General features: G+C 38.2%; 1 protein-coding gene across 2 annotated transcripts in view; it reads right to left on the reverse strand.

Moving 5' to 3' along the window:
* NUP35 (nucleoporin 35) overlaps window positions 1–12,628 on the reverse strand; it is a 283,449-nt gene that overhangs the window by 42,273 nt on the left and 228,548 nt on the right. Inside the window, exon 1 of one of the 2 annotated variants that reach the window (XM_050752219.1) lies at window positions 1,364–1,479. The exons of the other annotated variant lie outside the window; for it this stretch is intronic. The gene's annotated coding sequence lies outside the window, so the exon portion shown is untranslated. Of the gene's footprint in view, window positions 1–1,363; window positions 1,480–12,628 lie in introns of those variants that run through there. 2 annotated transcript variants of the gene reach the window in all.

A 12,628-nucleotide genomic window follows, 5' to 3' on the forward strand; every position in this document is an offset into this window, starting at 1 on the left:
CCTGAGGACACAAGAATTGTTGTTGCAGACCCCTATGGATTTGCCGCTGATAACATATTCTGATGCTGTGTAACTCGGATTCCCACCACCGATAACAAAATGATTAAACATTAATTACAAGCTGTAAATAAACATTAAACAAAGGATAATTATCTGACATAACTTATTTAATGCAATTTTGCATGTTTGCCAATTTTAAAAATCGTAACTGCACATTAATTATATTAGTGCTTATTATAAAATAAAGACCTATTTATAGTTCTAATTACTCTTTTTTGTGTAAAATGAGATCTTCAAAATGTGGATTACCTTGAATGAGAAACATTTGTACATTTTTTTTATTTCTTGTTAAACTGAAATTTTAGAAATATTGCAGGTTCACTATATTCCTCTGTACATGAATATTATCTTGATTACAATACTTGTTTCCCTACCTTCTATTCTGAACATATTATATAAACTGTCAAATGGAACCTGTTTCCTATTTCTGTTCTGAATTCCTCCCTCCCAGGGCATCAGATTTCATCAAAGTGCTATTTTTGTAGACCATTGATTATCAAACTTAGGTGGGGAGCCCTTTCTTCAACAAAGGATGGTGCAGATGCTTAATAAATACAACTGCCCAGTTGGGAGGGGAGGAACAGATAGAGTACAAGGGTTCTTGCCCCCTAAACTGCCAACTATCACAACTCCAAGTGACTCTTGAAACACTTGGTTTGGAGTACCTAGGGCTACAGAGAGCTCAACCTGAAAATTTGCTCTGGGCTGTATTTCAACTTTCTTCTAAACTCAAATTTTGAAAAAGTCAGAAATATGTAAAATCTCACATTAAAAAATTTTTTCGGCCGGGCGCGGTGGCTCAAGCCTGTAATCCCAGCACTTTGGGAGGCCGAGACGGGCGGATCACGAGGTCAGGAGATCGAGACTATCCTGGCTAACACGGTGAAACCCCGTCTTTACTAAAAAATACAAAAAACTAGCCGGGCGAGGCGGCGGGCGCCTGTAGTCCCAGCTACTCGGGAGGCTGAGGCAGGAGAATGGCGTAAACCCGGGAGGCGGAGCTTGCAGTAAGCTGAGATCCGGCCACTGCACTCCCGCCTGGGCGACAAACTGAGACTCCGTCTCAAAAAAAAAAAAAAAAAAAAAAAAAAAATTTTCAATAAGTTTAATATATTCACACCCAAACTGCTTGTGTATCTATCATATACTGAATATTCATCAACCTACTTATAAATGTCTAACTATGCAGTGTTTGTATATAAATATAAAATCAACTTCTTAATCTTAAAAGTCCACTCTCAGTCTATTCTATAAAACAAAAACAAATACTTTTTTAAATGAAGGGAAGAAAAAAGATTTCCACCTTTAGTAAGACTTCAGAAAAAAGATGGAGTTTGTCATCTTCAGAAAGAGCAAGGGGAGAGAACATCTTATCACTCATGCTGTCACCATCTCAGCCTTCAGCACCTGGTGTAGCATGGGCTACCATTCACTTAGTGATGTCATATAAAGCACACAGAGGAACCATGACTTCATGGGTACCAAGGACAAGTGATCTCCAAAGGCCCTTTGTGATGTTTACGATGTAGAGATCTGGCTGGGCATGGTGACTCATGCCTGTGATCCCAGCACTTTGGGAGGCTGAAGCAGGAGGATTGCTTGAGCTCAGGAGTTTAAACTCAATCTGGGCCACACAGTGAGAACTCATCTTCAAACAAATCACCTTTAAAAGAATCAGACATCATCTTTTAAAAAATACAAATTTGGCCGGGCACAGTGGCTCATGCCTGTAATCCCAGAAATTTGGGAGGCCGAAGTGGGTGGATCACCTGAGGTCAGGAGTTTGAGACCAGCCCAGACAACATGAAAGCCCGTTTCTACTAAAAAAGTACAAAAACTAGCTGGGTGCGGTGGCGGGCGCCTGTAATCCCAGCTACTCGGGAGGCTGAGGCAAGAGAATCGCTTGAATCCAGCAGGTGGAGGTTGCAGTGAGCCAAGATCACGCGATTGTACTCCAGTCTGGGCAACAAGGGCGAAACTCTGTCTCAAAAAAAAAAAGTACAAATTCGCTCGTTGTTATTTGCGTTATCTGACCTCTATAAACAATCATGATCAAAGCCACGTCTTTATAAAGTTAAAAATAAAATGTTACATGTGAAAATATATGAAGTTTTTATGATCATTTTATTATAATAAACAACTGGCAGACAGGAAGTAGCTAAACTTCAAAAGAAACATCAGTGTACTTCATTCAACTGTTGTCGTTAAATCAATTAAATGATTCCTTTCACCTGTAGGAAGTGAAAAACTAAAACTTACATAACTTTCAGGTGTAATTTTATTTCCTGCTCTTCTATTTGAACTATCAGGTAGTTTGATCAGATGTTTAAAAGTAGAAATTTATAGCAGGCAAAATTGACAACTTTGAATAAAAAATGCTATAGATTTTAGGAAGAGCTATGTCTGGGATTTGCCTTGAAATAATTTGCTAGGGTAGGGAGGGCAGAAAGAGAGGAGGGATGATGGCTAGGGGTACATATTAAACCAGAAAAGCCATGAGCCTAAATTCTAGAGTGTTCAAAAGTCATTCATTCTGTCTCAGCTTATGTGAAAAATGAGAAGAAAAAAAAAAAGAAAAACACTGGGCATGGTGGCCCCAGCCTGTAATCTTAGCCACTCAGAAGGCTGAGGCAAGAGGATCACTTCAGGCCAGGAGTTTGAGATCAGCCAGGGCAACTTAGGGCGACCCAAGAAATAAAAATTAAAAATTTTGCCAGGCATGGTGATGCATGCCTGTAGTCCCAGCTACTTGGGAGGCTAAGGTAGGAGGATAGCTTGAGCCCAGGAAGTTTGAGGCTGCAGTGAGCTATGATCACAGCACTGCACTCCATCCTGGGTGATTGAGTGAGACCCTATCTCTACAAAAAACAAAAAAAGGAAAACATGAATCTTTCCTTGCTTGATAATGCCGTTGTTTAGAGAATCAGCATGTTGTTGAGTACAGGTGCAAATCTTGACTTTAAATACTTAATAGTTATGTGACATTAACATCTCTAAGACTCAGTTTTAAAAATCCGAATAGTGTGAATAATTTTACCCACCTCATGTAATACATTGACTTATTTAACCAGTGACATATATATAATATATTCAACAACTGAATTTTAGCCTAATGGCCTTATCTGTCATCAGCATATGACATAGCCTTTGATAAACTAATTTGGCTTCTTCCCCCATTAATCTGCCAAACAAGTCTTTCCAAAGTCACCAAAGACCATCTGATATGTTTTGGATCTGTGTCCCCACCCAAATCTTATACTGAAATGTAATCCACGGTATTAGAGGTGGGGTCTGATGGGAAGTGATTGGATCGTGGGGATGGATTTCTCATGAATGGTTTAGCATTATCCCTCCTGGTACTGTCTTTGAGATAGTGAGTTCTCACGAGATATGGTTGTTTAAAAGTGTGTGGCATGTCCTGCCTCACTCTCTGGTTCCTGCTTTCACCATGTGAAGCACCTGTTCCTGTTCTGCCTTCCACTATGAGTAAAAAGCTTCCTGGGGCCTTCCCAGAAGCAAATACCACTATACTTCCTATACAGCCTGCAGAACTATGAGCCAATTAAACATCTTTTCTTATAAATTACCCAGTCTTCAGTATTTGTTTATAGCAAAGCAAGAACAGACTAATACAACCACCATGAGGCTAAATTCAATACATTTTCCGTTCTAACCTTTTGTAACTTCTCAGTATGAGTTCTTGAACACTCTCTTTGAAGCCTTCAGTTTCTCTGGCAATGTACTCTTGGGTTCCTGCTTACCCCTCTAATCATATGACCGTGTCTTTTCTTGACTCATCCTCCTCTACCTAGCCACTAAAAATTGTTCTCATAGCCAGGTGCAGTGACTCACACCTATAATTCTAACACTTTGGGAGGCTAAGGCAGGAAGATCGCTTGAACCCAGGAGTTTGAGACCAGCCTGGGCAACATAGCAAGACCCTGTCTCTATAAAAATAGGAATAATAATAATAAAATTGTCCCCCAAGGCTTTATCTTATGATCTCGTCTTGCCCTACACTCTTTCCTTATATGTTGTCATCCATGCACATTGCCTATAATGTCTCTCAATTCATACCGCCAGCCCAGATCATTCTGTGTGGTACAAATTTATGTACCCAATTACCTATTTGACATATCTATTTGACTTGGATATCTCAAAGGTACTTCAAAATCAAATTTAAAAAGCCAAACCCATGGTCTTTTGTGTAAAACTTGAATGTTTATCTCAGGGAATGGCACTACCACCATCAAGACCATGGATGGTCTTGAAAACCTCTTTCCAACACCAATCCAATGCCAAGTCCTGTGAACTCTACCTCCTAAATACCATTTTAATGCATCCATTTTTTTTTTCAATTTTTACTGCTTTAGCAAAATCCCGGTTTCCTCACTTGAGACCTGGACCCTAGTTTCCTTAATGAACTTGCTTTCCCTCCCTAATCCACTCTCCATAGTGCAGTCAGACTGATCTTTTCAAAGTAATATTCTGCACAAGTTTCTCTCCTGCTTAAAACTTCTCCATTTTCCTGGGTGCAGTGAGTCACACCTCTAATCCTAACACTTTGGGAGGCTCAGATGGGATTGCTACAGGTAGTCCCAGCTGCTTGGGTGGCTAAGGCAGGAGAGCCCGGGAAGTTGAGGCTGCAGTGAGTCCTGAGCATGCCACTGCACTCCAGCCTGGGCGACAGAGCGAGATCTTACCTCATAACTTCTCAGTTTCTTTCACTGTTTAAAAGGCCAAAATCCTAGAGCTGCCTACAATCCCCTGCTTGATTTAGCCTAACAGTCCAGCCTCATCTGACACCACCTTATTGCTTCTGGTTCACTGCTTCAGCCATTCAGCCCTCTTTCCATCACTCCAATGTGTCATGCTCCTTCCCAACCCTGGGTCTTAACGTATTCTCTTCCCTCAGTTCTGGAAGACCTGCAACAACCCACTATCCCTCACTTAGTCAACGCCTATCTTTTATAACTGATGGTAAATGTCACTCAAAAGTCAGGAAAGCCTTCCCTCATAACTAGATGAGGTTACTGTTTGAGTTACACACTTCTGTACTTTAAAAAATAATCCGTATCTCCCCTCCCAACTAGATTATAAGCTCCATGAAGTCAAGGAATTGGGTTTTTTTCATTAAGCCTTTTAAAAACTTTAAAAATTTTTGAGATATTTATAGATTCACTAGCAGTTGTAAAAACTAATGCAGAGAAATCTCATGTGCACTTTACCCAGTTTCTCCTAATGTACATCTTGCACAACTAAAGTATAATGTCATAACCAGGATATTGAACAGTGATACATCAAGTTAAAGGACATTATTATTATCATGTGGCCCTTTCATAACCCCACCAACTTCCCTCTCCTGCCATGATTTCCTTAATTCCTGACAATCACTATTCTGTTCTCCATTTCTATAATTTTGTCATGTCAAGAATGTTATAGTAGTGGAAAATTACAGTATTGGGGATTGACTTTTTTACTCAGCATAATTCTTTGTAGATTCATCTGGCTTGATGCGCATATCATTAGTTTGTTCCTCTTTATTACTGAGTGGTATTTCATGGCATGGATGCATCACACTTTAGACAGCCATTCACCCATTGAAGAACATCTGCATTGTTTCCAGTTCTGCCTATAACAAATAAAGTGTCTATAAACATTCATGTAAAAGTTTTTGTATTAATATACATAATCATTTCTCTGGGGAAAATGCCCAGGTGTATAGTTGCTGGGTCACACAGTAGTTGTGTATTTAGCTTTTTCAAAAACTGCCAAAATCTTTTCTAGAGTAGCTGTACCCTTTTACATTTCCACCAATAACATATAAGTGATTCTATTTATTTCCTTGCCAACATTTGGTGGGTCATTATCTCTTAGCCATTCTGGTGGGTATGTAGTGATATCTCATTGTGGTTTTAACTTGCACTTTCCTGGTAGCTATGATGTTGAACATTTTATTATGTGCTTATTTGTCATCTGTGTATCCTCTTCAGTAAAGTGTCTCTTGATACATTTTGTCCATTTCCTAATTGGGTTGATTTTTTTTCTGACTGTTGAACTTTGAGAAATGTTTAAATATATTCTAGATGCTAATCTTTTGTCAAATACATGGTTCGCAAATATATTCTTCCATTTTTCATCTTCTTAACAAGGTCTTTCAAATAGCAAAGTTTTTAATTTTGATGAGATCCAATTTATAAATTTTTGCTTTTGTGGATCACAAGTTTGGTGTCAAGTCTAAGGACATTTTGACTAGCCCTGGAGCCCAATGATTTTCTTTGATTTTCTCCTAAAAGTTTTTTAGTTTTCCATTTAAGTCTATGCTCCATTTTTGAGTTAATTTTTGTTGAAGGTATGAGATTACATAGAATTTCTTTCTTTTTTCTTTTTTTTTTGCCTATGGAAATACAGATGTCCAATTGCTCCAGCATCATTTGTTAAAAAGGCTATCTTTCCTTCATCAAATTGCTTTCGCACCTTAGTCAAAGATCACTTGAGCATATTTATGTGGGTCTACTTCTGGATTTTTTTGTTCTGTTCCATTGATCTAAGTGTCTATCTCTCTGCCAATACTACATAGTCTTGATTACTGTAGCTACGTAACCAGTCTTGAAATCGGATTACTTTATTCTTCTTTTTCAAAATTGTTGTAGCTATTTTTGTTTCTTGCCTTTCTGTATACATTTCAGAATAATCTTGTCTATATCTGTAAAAAGTCTTGCTGAGGTTTTCATAGGAATTTGATTAAACCTGTGTATCAATTTGGGGTCAACTGATATCTTTACTATGCTTAATTTTTTAATACATTAACAATTTTCTAAATTTATTTAGATCTCTTTTTATTTCTTCATTAGCATGCTATAGCTTTTGGCATATAAGTCCTGTACATGTTATATTAAATTTACACCTAAATATTTCTTCACTTTAAAAACTTTTTTTTGAGATGGAGTCTCACTCTGGCTGGAGTACAATGGCACAATCTTGGCTCACTGCAACCTCCGCTTCCCAGGTTCAAGCGATTCTCCTGCCTCAGCCATCCAAGTAGCTGGGATTACAGGCACCTACCACCATTCCTGGTTAATTTTTGTATTTTTAGTAGAAATGGGGTTTCACCATGTTGTCCAGGCTGGTCTCGAACTCCTGATCTCAGGTAATCTGCCTGCCTTGGCCTCCAAAAGTGCTGAGATTGCAGGCCTGAGCCACTGCGCTCGGCCTCTTCACTTTTTTTTTTTTTTGAGTGAATGTAAATCGTATTGTATTTTTAATCTCAGTGATCGTGTTTGTTGCTAGCATGTGGAAGTACAATTGTATTCAGTTTTTTTGTAAATTCTTTTGAATTTTTTATGTAAACAACCATGCAGTCTGCAAAAGGAACTCTTTTATTTCTTCCTATCTGATCTGTTGCCTTTTATTTCCTGGTTTTGATTTATTACACTGGCTAGGAGTTGCAGCAATATGTTGAAGAAGAGTGGTGAGAACACACATCCTTGCTTTGTTCCTGATCTTAGGAGAAAAGCGTTTAGTCTTTCACCATTAAATATAATATTATATATAAGGTTTATTTTATTTTATTTTTTACTTTTATTTGTTTATTTTTTGAGACAGAGAATCACTCTGTTGCCCATGCTGGAGTGCAGTGGCGCAGTCTCGGCTCACTGCAACCTCCATTTCCTGGATTCAAGCGATTCTCCTGCCTCAGCCTCCCAAGTAGCTGGTATTACAGGCACCCACCACCACGCCTGGCTAATTTTTTGTATTTTTAGTAGAGACGGGGTTTCACCATTGTTGGCCAGGCTGTTCTCAAACTCCTGACCTCATGATCCACCTGCCTTGGCCTCCCAAATTGCTGGGATTACAGGCGTGAGCCACCGTGCCCGGCTATTTTATTTTATTTTTTGAGACAGAATCCTGCTCTGTTACCCGGGTTGGAGTACAGTGGTGTGATCTTGGCTCACTGAAACCTCCAACTTCCGGGTTCAAGAGATTCTCCTGCCTCAGCCTCCCGAGTAGCTGGGACTACATGTGCATGCCACCTTGCCTGGCTAATTTTTGTATTTTCGGTAGAGACGTGTTTTCACCATTTTGGCCAGGCTGGTCTCAAACTCCTGACCTTAGGTGATCCGCCTGTCTCTACCTCCCAAAGTGCTGGGATTGTAGGCGTGAGCCACCATCCTCAGCTATAGAGGTTTCTTGTAAATGTTTTTTATCAAGTTGAGATAGTTTCCTCTCCAATTTTTCTGAGAGTGATGAATTGGTATTGAAGCTTGTCAAATGTTTTTTTGGTATTAATTTACATGATTATGTGATTTTTCTTATTTTCCCTGTTAATATGATTGATTATACTGATTGATTTTCAATAGTTGAGACAACCTTGCGTCTCTGACATAATCCACTTGGTCATGGTACGTCATTCTTTTTACAAATAGCTGAGTATTTTAAAAAGCTGTCTCCTACAGGAAGGAAGAGCTGAATTCTTTTTTCTAATATTCTGTTAAGGACTTCTGCATCTATATTCAAGAGTGATATTGGCTGTATTCTTTCTTTGCCTGTTTTGGGTATCAGGCTAACTTCATAAAACAAAATGGAAATTGTTTCCTCCTCTTCTGTTTTCTGTAAGGGATTGAGTAGATTGGGTGTTGTGCTAGGTTCTACACTATATATACATAACTGGTCACACTATACTACTGTTATTTTAACTATTTCAAATAAAATATGGAAACTTTTATGCCTCTTTATCCTTCCCCATTTGCAATATAATTGTTTTAGATATTTCCTCTACATACAGTTAAAAACACATCAGACTGTTATTATTATGGTTTAAACCTCAAACTTAATGCAGTAACTCAAGATGACATGGAAAGCTTATTTTATTTAGTCATATTTTGTTTGCCAAGTTATTCTTGTTCCAAGATTTTTTTTCCTTTATCATTTTGTCTCTGTTTAGAGAACTTCTTTTAAGCTATTATTTTAGAATAGGTGTGCCAGCCACAGCTTTTCTTCATTTTCCTCATATAATAATGTCCTGAGGACAGGCACAGTAGCTCATAACTGTAATCCCACCACCTTGGGAGGCTGAGGCAGGCTGATCACTTGAGTCCAGGAGTTCGAGACAGGACTGGGTAACATGGTGAAACCCTGTCTCAACAACAACAACAAAATACAAAAAATTAGCTGGATGTGGTGGCACATACCTGTTGTCCCAGATACTAGGAGGCTGAGGCAGGAGGATTGCTTGAACCTGGGAGGCAGAGGTTGCAGCAAACTGAGATCATGCCACTGCACTCCAGCCTGGGCAACAGAAATCCTATCCGAAAAAAAAAAAAAAAAAAAAAAGCAAGAATGTCTTGATCGATTTCCCCTTAATTCCTGAAGAATATTTTGGCTGGTTGTAGGATAAACATTTGAAAAATATGATGCCACTTCCCTTTGGCCTCCATGTCTTCTGATGAGAAATCCACTGTCATTCAAATTGTTTTATACAGACAGGGCCAGGCGCAGTGCTCATGCCTGTAATCCCAGCACTTTGGGAGGCTGAGGAGGGTGGATCACCTGAGGTCAGGAGTTCAAGACTAGCCTGGCCAACATGGTGAAACCCCATCTCTACTGAAAATACAAAATTAGCTAGGCGTAATGGCACATGCCTGTAATCCCAGCTACTCAGGAGGCTGAGGCAGGGGAATCACTTGAACCCAGGAGGCAGAGGTTGCAGTGAGCCGAGATCACGCCATTGCACTCCAGCCTGGGCAACAAAAGCAAAACTCCGTCTCAAAAAAAAATTGTTTTATATAGACAGAATAGATAAGGTGTCATTTTCTTTGCTCCCTTCATGAATTTTTTTTGTCTTTCAGATGTTCGAGTGTCCTGATGTGCATTCGTTTTGGATGGGTGGTTATCCAATTGGGGTCTGTTCTGCTTCTTTAATCTATCAATTTATTTCTCCGGCCAAATTTGTGGAGTTTTCAACCATTATTTCTTCAAGCACTTATTCATCCCTGACCTTTCACCCTGCTTTCCAGGACTCCACTGACAGGAGTATTCAACCTTTGGTTATAGTCCTACAAGTCTCTAAGCCTCTGTTCATTTTTTCAGTCTACTTCACTCTGTTCAGGTTGGATTGTTTCTATTGTTCTATCTTCCAGTTCATTGGGACTTTTTTCTGTCACCTCCATTCTGCTGTTAAGTCCATCTTTGGAGATTTTTATTTTGGTTACTTTATTTTTCAAGTCTAAAATTTTCATAGGGTTTTTTCTTATATTTTCTATTTTTTTATGAGGCTTTCCTTTTTTTATTTGTTTCACACATTCATAATTGCTCATTAAAACATTTTTGTAATGACTGCTTTAAAATCTTTGTCATATGCTTAATGGTAACTAAATATTATCATCAAAATCATTAATTAGTTTTTGATAACCTTCAGAACTGAATCTCAAAATGTTGCCCATTACATAGATTTTTCTTATCACAAACAGCCATGCAAATTGTACCCTCTGCCTGCTAACATCACTGAAACATGCTGTAACCCTGTTCCTTATCAATGGCTTCTACTATCACCTGTACTTCTGGCTTAACTCCTAAACCTGTCTCTTATCCAACAGTTTCCCTATAGCTTCTATGTCTCCTATTTTTACATATAGTCTACAATTATATTGAACTGTTTCCAAAAAAATACGTACTTACAAACATGAAAACTCTTTTTAGGCCCAAGATGATCTGTTCTAGGCATTTAACAGTATTTGTATATGCAATACTAAGCATCATTCAATGATATTTTAAAAACACAATATTTATCAAGAGCATTTGTTAAGAACATTAGCTTCATGCCTATGTTGTTTTACATTATATTAGTTTCTATAAATTAAAAGAGAAATAAAAACTCTAACACTAATACAAAGAAATGTTTATTTTTGTTTGAAATACCTGGATATTCATTAACTAATGCATTATACAGTACAATTTAACATTGTATTATTTAAAATAAAGATAATTCAAGACACTAGCTGCGGACTAGTACACCCTGGACTATATAGTCTGGGGAAGGACTCGTACACCCTGTGCTATGGACTAAGGGAGGATTAACATATCATGTGCTGAGAACACACATTTTAAAAGCAGAGATTAAACTGAAGTTTCTAGAAAGTCTTTAATGACTAAAAGGTTTGTTCTGACCAATTCATCTGAGAAAGTAATAAAATTACTATGGCAGTTTACAGTTTTAAATGGCATATTTTCATGCCATCCAAGTTTAGAGCCGTTAATTAGGGTAGACGATATTAAGTCAACTGGTAAGAAAAGATAACAACTTGACTCCTAATTTGCTCCAAGTTTCTCTGACCAAAGTTTTGCACCAAGTAGGTCAATCATTAATTGGTCCAAGTTGAGAATAACCTCAGTGAGATCAAGAGTCTGCAGTGTCAGCTGGGCGCAGCAGCTCAGACCTATAATCCCAGCACTTTGGGAGGCCGAGGTGGGTGGATCACCTGAGGTCAGGAGTTCAAGACCAGCCTGGCCAACATGGTGAAACCCCATCTCTACTAAATATACAAAAAATTACCTGGGTGTGGTGGCGGGCACCTGTAATCCCAATTACTTGGGAGGCTAAGACAGGAGAATCACTTGAACCTGGGAAGCAGAGGTTGCAGTGAGCTGAGATCGCATCATTGCACTCCAGCCTGGGTGACAAGAGTGAAACTCCATCTCAAAAAAAAGAAAAAAAACAAAAGAGTCTGCAGTATCAAAGAGCCAAATACTTGTAGCATTGGGTCAGCTTGTGGTGGTGGACAAGGTACAGCTGTTCTTATTTGCTGAAAGAGAAAAGATCACAGAATTGAATACCAGTGATTTCCCATTTTCTTAACTCTACTGAAAAGGTAATTTACTTTTTTTTAAGGAAAGCTTTTATGAATACTTCATTTTTCTATAATTAATGAGACTTGTAGTATATATTATTGCTTATTGAAAGAGAGTCTTTGTTATTATAAGAATATGGCTTATGTTGTGAGAAAATATCATTCCTGGGCTACCCATGATATAGAAATCTACTTCAACTTTAAAAAAAAAAAAAACTGATTGCCTACAATTAAGCCACATTATCTCATTTAATCTTTAAAACTACTGTATGAAATATGTTTAAAAGTTAATTTGCCCAAGTAAGCAGTGAAGTCAAAATTTGAATTGACAATCTGACTTCAGACCTTAGACCCTTATTTCAGAAAATATTGCATTTCCTTTTATAAAAGCTGTATATGAACAAATCTCTTGTGGTAAGACATTAACTGTTTTGATTTACTCCTTATAGTCATAAAGCTGCATTAGCAATAATTATAACTACAGTTGACCCTTGAACAACATGGGATTGAACTGTGTGGGTCCACTTACATGCAGATTTTCTTCCACTTCTGCCACCCTGAGGCAGCAAGTCAGCTCCTCTGCTCCCTCCTTCTCCTCAGCCTACTCTCCAGAAAGATGATGCCCAAGAAGACCTTTATGATGATCCACTTCCACTTAATTAATGGTAAGTATATTTTCTCTTCCTTATGATTTTCTTCATTTGTTTTTGTCTTGTTTTTGC

The sequence above is a fragment of the Macaca thibetana genome, chromosome 12, assembly GCF_024542745.1.
Source record: "Macaca thibetana thibetana isolate TM-01 chromosome 12, ASM2454274v1, whole genome shotgun sequence".
Classification (NCBI taxonomy): Eukaryota; Metazoa; Chordata; class Mammalia; order Primates; family Cercopithecidae; genus Macaca; species Macaca thibetana.